Here is a 9,358-nt window from a genome sequence, read left to right as displayed (position 1 = left end):
GACCCCAGCGCGCACGCGCCCGCTCGTTACCTGCGGTCGCCTTCGCGCTCCTCCTCCACCTGGCCGCTCTCTCCCGGGGGCCGCCCCTCAGCCCGCCCCCTCGGCTCGGCGCCGCGCACCCTGCTGGCTACTCGGACGCGGCCCGGGGAGGAGGGGCGTGGGGGCTATTACCATATATTAGCATACCAGCGCCGTCACGTGGCTGCTCTAGCCAATAGTCACTCTGGAAAGGCGGGGATTGGGCTAAACACGCCTCCCTGCTGCTCCCGACCTGAACCGGTGGCCATGGCAACGACTGGGCGGGGGAGTGAAGAGTCCGCTGGCCCCGGGGAGCGTCTCCTCTACCTGAGCTCCGCTTGGCAGTACCGCGTACTTTTCCCATCCCACGTAGGGAGAGGGGCTGAGTTTGGATCAGCCAACGAGATTCAAATTCAGCAAATACTTACGGAGTACTTAATCACGTGCTTAATACTTTTCTGCCGAATATGATTCTCTGGGTAAACCTGAGAAGTTTGTACTGTTAACCTCACTTGATATTAGGAAAAACGGAGTCCCAGAGAAATTAGGTCACTCCTCCAAAGTCACACAACCACACCAAACAGCAAAGGTGTAGATCTGACTTCAGGCCCAGGACTCTCCTGAATTTTTTTTCTCCAGTAGGGGTCTCCCAACACCTCTTCACAATTCCAGGTATCCCAAGCAGTTGAGAAAATCCTCATACATGAGCTGCCCAGTTCCTTACTGTTTTCTTGCAATGACTTTTGAGGTTAGCAGGCAAAATAGATATAGCCACATTACTGATGAGGGAAAATGAGGCCTAGAGAGGGGATGCGACCTCCCTTAGGTCAGATAGCTATTAAGAGCTAAGGTTTAATTATTATTATTATTTTGGGGGGTACAAGAGATTGAACCCAGGAGCACTTGACCACTGAGCCACATCCCCAGCCCTATTTTCTATTTTATTTTAGAGACAGAGTCTCACTGAATTGCTTAGTGCTCCTCTTTTGCTGAGGTTAACTTTGAACCCGCCATCCTCCTGCCTCAGCCTCTTTAGCGGCTGGGATTACAGGCTTGTGCCTCCTCACCCAGCTTAATTATTATTATTCATATATTCTCAAACTGATTTCTTTAGAAACTTTTAAACTCAGCCTTCTCAATGCAGTATTATAGGTGTAACCATTTTACAGATTAAGAAACTTTTGCAAATTAAACAAATTGCCCAAGGTTACACAGCTAGCAAATAGCAGATTTAGGGTTCAAATCCAGATTTGTCTGGCTCCAAAGATAGCCTTGTGGAGTTTCATTATACCAGTGTCATTTAATTTAGGATTGGGCATTAGAACTCCTTTCTCTAATAGAACTTTCAAGATGTAAACTTATCTCTTAATCCTATAGCAAGTATATCTTGGGACAAGTGACATGTGCTAAGGTTACAGAGGCTAAATATTAAAAGAGAAGTCACTGGGTCGGTAGGTGCACTCTAGAATTCTGTCTCTTTATTTTCACCCCTGTGGATTCCATAGCTCACCTAGAGGCAGGGTAGCTTAAAAGCACAAACATCTGCATGTAGACATTTTTAGCTCAGTAGTTCTCTTAAGTTTAAAGTACTATATATGAATGACTGGATGGGACCTGAAGTCTTAAATGAAATATGCCAAACTATATAGGCATTGGAAAGAATTTTGAAAAGTGTGTGTGTGTGTGTGTGTGGGTGTGTACACATGCTTTCCACTTTACTGGACTGACTTAAAACCCAATTCTCTCTAAATTATGACTATTTGATGCTTAAGAGCACAAACATAGACTCAGATTAAAATCTTGACTTGGCCATTCATTGGCTGTGTGATGTCAAGAAAATTATATAACCTCTCGGTGCCTAGATTTCCTTATTTGGAAAATAGAATTGGAAGATTGTGAGAATTAAATGAATTACTGTACAAAAAACATTTAGTTCAGATCCTGGCCTAGGGGTTAAACTGTTGTAATTGTTAGCTTTTGTCTTTTCTGTCCTGGTCCCAAAATTTTCTTCAAAACAGACTACCAGAGACACAGAAAACTCTACAGAGAGACATGTACAACAGTGTCTCTCAAGCCTTCCTAACTGGTTTTGGAATTTTGACGCTGCCTCGAATCCCTCTGGCACATTAAATAGCCTGTTGTGCTGGTGAAGTCTTGTTATCTCTCCAAATGACATACTCTCTTCTTGGGACCATAAATAATTCCTGGACTCAAAGGAGCTGGTTTCTCTTGCACATCTCCTAGCACCAAATTACCGGAGTGGCTCCTTGCAGAAGAGGATCTTGACAAACAGTCGAGCTGTAAGTCAGCCTCCTTGAAACACTTTTATGAGCGCCTTAATGAGGGAGATGAGCTGTCATCAGGAACTTGTCCCGTCTTTCCCGGCCACAGGAAATGAGCTCTTTGTACTCAAAGGGCTTCCAAAACTGAGGCGCAAAAAGCTTTCAGGAAGTGGACCAGGGATGAGAAGCTGTTGACTCAGAAGGTCCCAGAACTAAACAACCCCATTCTGCCATTCACCTTTTAGGGTCAAATTACTTATGGTCTTATGGCAGCAATAGCACCAAAGGGTGGCTTGTGTGTGTTTGTGTGGGGGGGTGTCAATCCTCCCTGTACCCCACTATGTGCACACTCTGACTTCTGTGACTCAATATCTGTACTATGTTAGGAAAGTTGCTTAACCTCTTTCTGTCTTAATATCCACATCTGTAAAACGGAACAAACAACAGTGCCCATTTGATAGGCTCTAAGATATAGTGTTCAGGACACCCTATGGTAAGGACTAGAGATACATTTGGTAATTAAACAAAATGTAAATCTGGTAAATGTGCTTTCTATGCAGGCCACTGCAGCCTTCAGTGAAGTGCCCTAGACCCTCTCCCAAACAATGTGCTGCCCTCCAGCCCCTTCTGATTTGCATGTAAATGTCACTCAGGAATAGGAAGAATGTGTGCTTAGGCGCTCTATTTTGCATTCCTTGCTGTGTACGTGAACTTGGCTAAGTTGCTTGATATCTCTGAGCTATGGTTTCATTATTTATAAAATGAGATTAACTTCCTCCCAGAACTGCTCTGAGCATTCAGTCAGATGGTATCTGGCAGGAGGTGATGAGGGGTCCTGCTTGATCTAAATCACCCTGCTCTTTTAGTGAACTGTTTCTGGAAATAAACTTTGGTCTCCAAAATATTTATTGAGCACTTATCCTGGCCCTCTGCTCTATACATCATTTTATTTAATCCTCACAGTAAGCCTGAGGCCCAGGGAGATTAAGAAGCTTGTCCAAAAGCTGGGAATGGAGCCACCATTTGACCCAGCTATTCCCCTTCTTGGTCTATTCCCTAAAGACCTAAAAAGAGCATGCTACAGGGACACTGCTACATCGATGTTCATAGCAGCACAGTTCANTGGAACAGCCAACAATAAAAAATTTAAAAAAAAAAAAAAAAAGAAAGCCCACGTTGTGCCAGCTTGTGCCAAGGGCTATTTCTGTTTCTATATCCCATGCTCAGTGACGGTGTTGAGTTGGTTTAAGATACCTGAATTCCACTCTCAGAGTTACAGTGGAACAAATATTCCATTTGTCGCTACATCATTAGAAGAGATGGCATTTCGATTTTAATATTGGTGGCTGATACAAATATTGTCCTGCCTGAGCTGTCATGAGGTAAGGTATCAGCCCGGAGCAGTGAGGCGGAAAACTGGGGCAGGCCAGGGGTCAGAGAGGGTGTCAACCCAGCAGGAGTTGCCAGATCAGAGCAGGGGTGAACAGGAGGTCAGATGGGAGATCAAAGACCAGGAACTAGGGCAGGTACGGCCAGTCCTGACTCTACTGAGGACAGAGGCCTGCTAGCTGGAACCGCTTGAGAGAATATCTCCTAGGCAGTTCCTCTGGGCAGGTCTTCTGCTCAAAGGTCCCCTCCCCAGAGGGTTCTTTGTCATTGATCTGGATTTGAGTTCCCTTGTCACAAAGACAATATGATCATTCAGCAGGCTTTATGTTCATAGAATCAGATAAGCCTCAAAATAGTCAAAACAGCCTCCTTTGTTGTAGCCACACAGCCCTGGGCTTACTGCTGTTTTTCAGATTGGCACTTGTAGGTGTAATTCTGGTTGTGCATCAGAATCATGTGAACTTTTAAAAATAGAGATTCTCTGGGCCCACCCCCAGATTCTGATTCCTTAAATCTGGGGTACCTGCTGGCATCTTGGAGATGGTGTGATGCCGTGGTTAAGGAGAAACTCTGGAGTAGGCTATTTAGATTTGTAATGATTCTGCCATCAGCCTAGTGAGCTTGGGTGTCTTTCTTAACCTCTCTGTGCCTCAGCATCTTACTTTTAAAAGGGAATAATAATACTCCGCTCAATGGCTTGATGATAATGATTTAAAACCTGCAAAGTCCCTTAGAATACTAAGAAATGTTACTGTTGTTATCCTTTTCTTTTCTTTTCTTTTTTTAAATCCATCTCTACAAGAGATGTGGGAGCACAGTTCTTGGTTCACTCAGTCATTCATTATTAGTTCATTTGTTCTTTTGTTCTACAAATACTGAGAATTTCTACCTACCAGGCCTCTTGTTAAATTCAGGCTCCTCTCCAGGTTATAGACCAGCAGGGAAACCAGTATTAAAAATACCGCCTTCAGTTCTCTGAACCCTCTTTGGATTCTGAGGCTCTGGGCTTTACCTCTGGTGTCCTGCAGGCACAGAGGCCTTCATTTCATAATCTTGAATTGGAACAAAATGGAAAGAGCATAGGAGTCACTGGGACTTGGTGTTTGTGTTCGTCATCTTTTTCCTTGTTGAGACCAAAAGACTTGATAAGAACAATGTGGAGAAGGAAAAGTTTGTTTTGGCTCATGGTTTCAGAGGTTCAGTTCATGGTTGTCTGACTCCATAGTTCTGGGCCTAGGGTGAGGCAGAACATCATGGTGGAAAGGTGTGGCAGAGGAATGTGGCTCAGGACTTGACAGCCAAGAAGAGAAGCAGAGAGAGCTCTGCTCACTAGGGACAAAATATAGATCCCAAAGTTACCCCCGCATCCACCTCTTCCAGCCATACCCTACCTGCTCTAGTTACCACCCAGTTAATTCGTATCAGTGGATTAATGCACTATACAGTTAGGTTATGGCTCTTATAACCTAATCATTTCACCTTTGAACATTCTTGCATTGTCTCACACGTGAGCTTCTGGGGTATACCTCATATCTAAACCATAACAGTGTTCCATTTTCTAGCTGGGTGACATTGGGCATATCTCACGAAGAAAGTACCTGTGTCTCCTGCTTGTGCAATATCTTTATAAATGGCCTTGCCCCTCTTGCATCTACAGGGTTGGGAGAAGAGTAGCTTAATATACTTGTGATTCTGCCCTTCACTCCAGATCACAGATAATGACTTAAGTGGGCATCTGACCCAAGCTGAGCCAATCATATACCATCTCCAGGCCCCACAGCCTTTCTGCTAATTCTAGCTCCTCCCTTGTATGCAGATGGTATATAGGCAGAAGCTGTTGGCACCATGCATACCAGAAAAAAGAAAGAGCTAGTCAGTATGTAGTGAGGAAGAAAAGTAGAGCTGTTGCTCAGATTTCCCAGGAAACTAAGTTTGCAGATTGCTTTCCTATCCTGGGGCCCAGTACCATCTCCAGCCTTGGGTCCTGTGACTCATTCCTTATCCTTATAGTAATCCCTCCTTGCATATAAGACAGATGTAGCAGGTGGCACTTGGAAAGGACCCCAACAGCTCAAGATGTCTGTGCCCAAGGATTACTCAAACAGAAGCAAATTCAAGGGCCCTGGTCTGGAATCTTGAGACCCAAATCCCTACCTCAGTTCTGGAGCCTCTGAAGTTTCTGGGTCAGGGAACTTTAAGAATACAGAGGAATCTTGAACAGAAGTTGGGTGCCTGGCCAGGCTTTCAAGGGAGAGACTCCTATTTCTAACTTCCCCGAGTAACAGAGGACTCTCCGGAGGCACAGCCTGCTCTGCCACTGTGACGTCCAGCACTGTTCTCTTCCTTCATGTTCCCCATTCCCGGGCACTGATGGCCTCTTCACCTTGAGCCAGACTCGTCCTGCACACCTGGAATTGGCAATGAGGACTCTCTGTCTCTCTTGGGGCTGGGGTGGGGATGAGGAGCAGGAAGGTAGAGTGTAGCTATGTGTGTCCTAGCATTATGGATAATTTCTAGGGTTTCCTTTATTGTAGGCCTGCCTCTTTTACACACCACAGAGTTTATGTGCGTTATCTCCTCCCGCTCCTCCTGTGCTCAGTTAGGTCTCTGTTCCTCCATTTTAAAGATGTGGCTGACATTTAGCTGCTTTGCACCAGTAGAACCTCAAGTGCTTGCTAGTTTAGTGAAATGTTTTCCTATTGATTACTGACCCAAGTTGCCTTTTTTATGAGGGAGGGTGGTGATTACTGGGGATTGAACTCAGAGGCACATGACCAATGAGCCACATCCCTAGCCCTGTTTTGTATTTTATTTACAGACAGGGTCTCACTGAGTTGCTTAGTGCCTCGCTTTTTGCGGAGGCTGGCTTTGAACTTGTGACCTTCCTGCCTCTGCCTCCCAAACTGCTGGGATTACCAGTGTGTGCCACTATGCCCAGCCTGCTCCAAGCCTTCTAAGTACCCTCCTTAACCTCCCTGGCACCCCCAGTTTCTCCCCTGAGGTTCCCTAGACCTTTATACCTTCTAGCAACTAAAGGTTGATATCTGGCCCAGCAGGAACCTCCAAAGTTCAGGCTGTGCCTCAAGTTCAGGCTGAGAAACTTGGCTGGTTTGCCATATTTACTGCCTCTGCCTTACTCATTAGAAGCTTTAAATATCCTCCCTGTTTACAGATAAGATTTAAAGAACTTAACTTTGTTCTTTTTTTTATTCAGTCATTCATACATTGGATGAATTTTGAGTAGCAGCTTTATGTCAGTCTTTGGCCAAGGATACAGTGCCAAGGATACAGTATGAACAAAACTAACGTGGAGAGTGCAGATTGGTACAATACAGATGAAAAATTAAGAGGCAAGTAGATAAATATATACAGGCTGAGCTTCCCTAATCTGGAAATTCATATCTGAAGTCCTTCAAAATCTGAAACTTTGAATGCCAACATTATACCATGAGTAGAATATTCCATGCTTAATCTCATGTGACAGGTTGAAGTCAAAATATTGTATAAAATAATTTCCCAGGTTATATGTATAAAATATATATGAAACAAATGAATTTCAGGTTTAAATTTGTATCCCATCCCCAAGATACTGAATACAAAGTATACCCAAACCTGAAAAAAATCCCATATCTGAAACATTTTTGGTCCCAAGCATTTTAAATAAGTACCAAATACTCAAGTTGAATGACCAAATACTAATTAGTGCTACAGAAAAGACCGGGGTGGTGCACAGGAGTTCAGGCAGAGACTTGCTTTTAGGTGGGAAGCCTCTGAAGGACTTGAGGGAAGAGCTGTCAGGTACAGGGGCCTGGCATGTATGCAGAATAAGGCATGCATTAGATGAACTTGACCAAGGTCATCCAATGAGAAGGGACAGGGCTGGGCTGTGGGCCTACATCTGTCTGACTCTGATGTCTGTGTTCTTTTCTTTCCTCCTTAATGATTTTGCCCCTGCCACTTTTCCTAGGGTAGGTATCTCAGTTCTCCTGCAAATCTCTCCTATCACTGTCTATATGGTTAAACAATACCCCTGTAATACAGGGCACAGTCAAAGGCTTCTTGTCACCCCAACAAGCACATTTTTCACCAGACAGCCACATGATCATAAAAGATACAAAAGAATACTAGAAAGGCATCACAAGGAGAGTCTGCTACAAATTAAACCTTGTGGTAGGGTGGAGGAAAGAGCTTTCCCTCCTCACATGCATACAGTGCCTACCTCTATTGCTAGTTTTACCCACAGATACTCTGGAGTCAGTTTTATGCACGGTGGTGATAGAGCTCCTCCAGCCCTGGGCAGAGCTGAGTTGCCCAAGGTAGGTAGACATCCTGCCCAGGGCAGGCAATCCATAGGCCAAGGAAAATAAATAACAGAGGAGCTACCCTCATGAATTTGAGAAAAGGAGGGCTGCTTGCAGAGCAAAAAGTGGAGATGGTGGTCAGAGTGAGAGAAGAAGGCAACAGAGACACCAAGAAGACATGCCCTGGCTATGGCAGACGCTGCTAACTGCCTCCCGGCACCCACTATCCTCAGTGCTGACAAATGTTGAGTTGCCTTTTGGTGGAGGGTGTGGGAGGGGCAGAGCCCAGATTGGAGTGTTGGCCAATTTCTGTGGTGTAAATACTCTCCTCAGGGCTGATTTCAAGGCCCATGTCAAGAAATGCAGCATCTGGGGAAATTCATGCAACTGACTCTCATGAGTTTGTGTGAGCCAGCTCTAGGACAACACTGAATTAGCTCCTCCTGGGTTCTACCATTAGGAGGCGCCCTATGAACTTCATCAGAGCAGGTGACCCCCCCCTGGCTAGAAACTATATTTCCCAGCTTTTTTTCCCCCCTTCTATTAGAAATGGCCATGTAAGTAAAATATGGTCAATGGGTTATGAGTAGAAATGATGTGGCCAACTTTTCTGTCACATCCTTAAAGGATCACTGGCTGCCCGTACTTCTCTCTTTCTTCCATCCTGTAGTCGGGACTGCAGACATGGTATAAATGAGACAAATAACATGGGGGCCAGAAGGAGCAGGGAGTTAGTTAGAACCTGGATCTTTGTGCAACCTCTTGAAGCAAAGCTGCCTGGCAACCCTGGGCCACCCACTTACCTCCAGGCCCTTTCATCAGAGAGAAGTCAACGTGTATCTTATTTAAGAGTTGTATTTTGGAGTTTCTTTATTATGGCAGCTTACCCTAAACACTAATTCTCATCCCTAGAGCTACCTGGAATTTGATGCATTTTATGGATTTCTTCAACCACAAATCCCATCTTCCCTTTTAATTTGTCCCTGATGATTCTGTTTATATCACAGCCAAAAGATTATTAGTGGGGCTGCGGTGGTGGCTCCATGGTAGAGCACTTGCCTAGCATGTGTGAGGCACTGGGGTAGATTCTCAGCACCGCATATAAATAAATAAAATAAAGGTCCATTGACAACTAAAAAATATTTTTAAAAAACATTAATCAGCTTTTGGTAGGTTGTGCTACAAAATCTCAATGACTGACAAAAAAAAAAAAGGATTTATTTCTACTTACGTTAAATGACAGCTGCAGATCATTTAAACTTCTGTTCAACATGTCTTCACATTCTAGGTTCCAGACTAAAATATCTGCCTATATCAATCTGAAGACAAGAAAAAATGTGATGGGTGAATTTTGCAAAGACTCAAAGT

General features: G+C 44.4%; 1 protein-coding gene across 1 annotated transcript in view; it reads right to left on the bottom strand.

Annotated features, from left to right (window-relative positions):
• Positions 1-143, bottom strand: part of Phc2 (polyhomeotic homolog 2) — a 104,206-nt gene extending 104,063 nt beyond the window's left edge. The window contains exon 1 of the mRNA XM_048815801.1: positions 31-143. The gene's annotated coding sequence lies outside the window, so the exon portion shown is untranslated. The remainder of the gene's footprint in view (positions 1-30) is intronic.
• Between the last annotated feature and the right edge of the window lie 9,215 nt (positions 144-9,358).

Source organism: Marmota marmota, unplaced genomic scaffold (genome assembly GCF_001458135.2).
Source record: "Marmota marmota marmota unplaced genomic scaffold, marMar, whole genome shotgun sequence".
NCBI classification, from domain to species: domain Eukaryota; kingdom Metazoa; phylum Chordata; class Mammalia; order Rodentia; family Sciuridae; genus Marmota; species Marmota marmota.
Note: the sequence above shows the minus strand (reverse complement) of the source record. Positions and strands in the feature narration are given on the sequence as shown.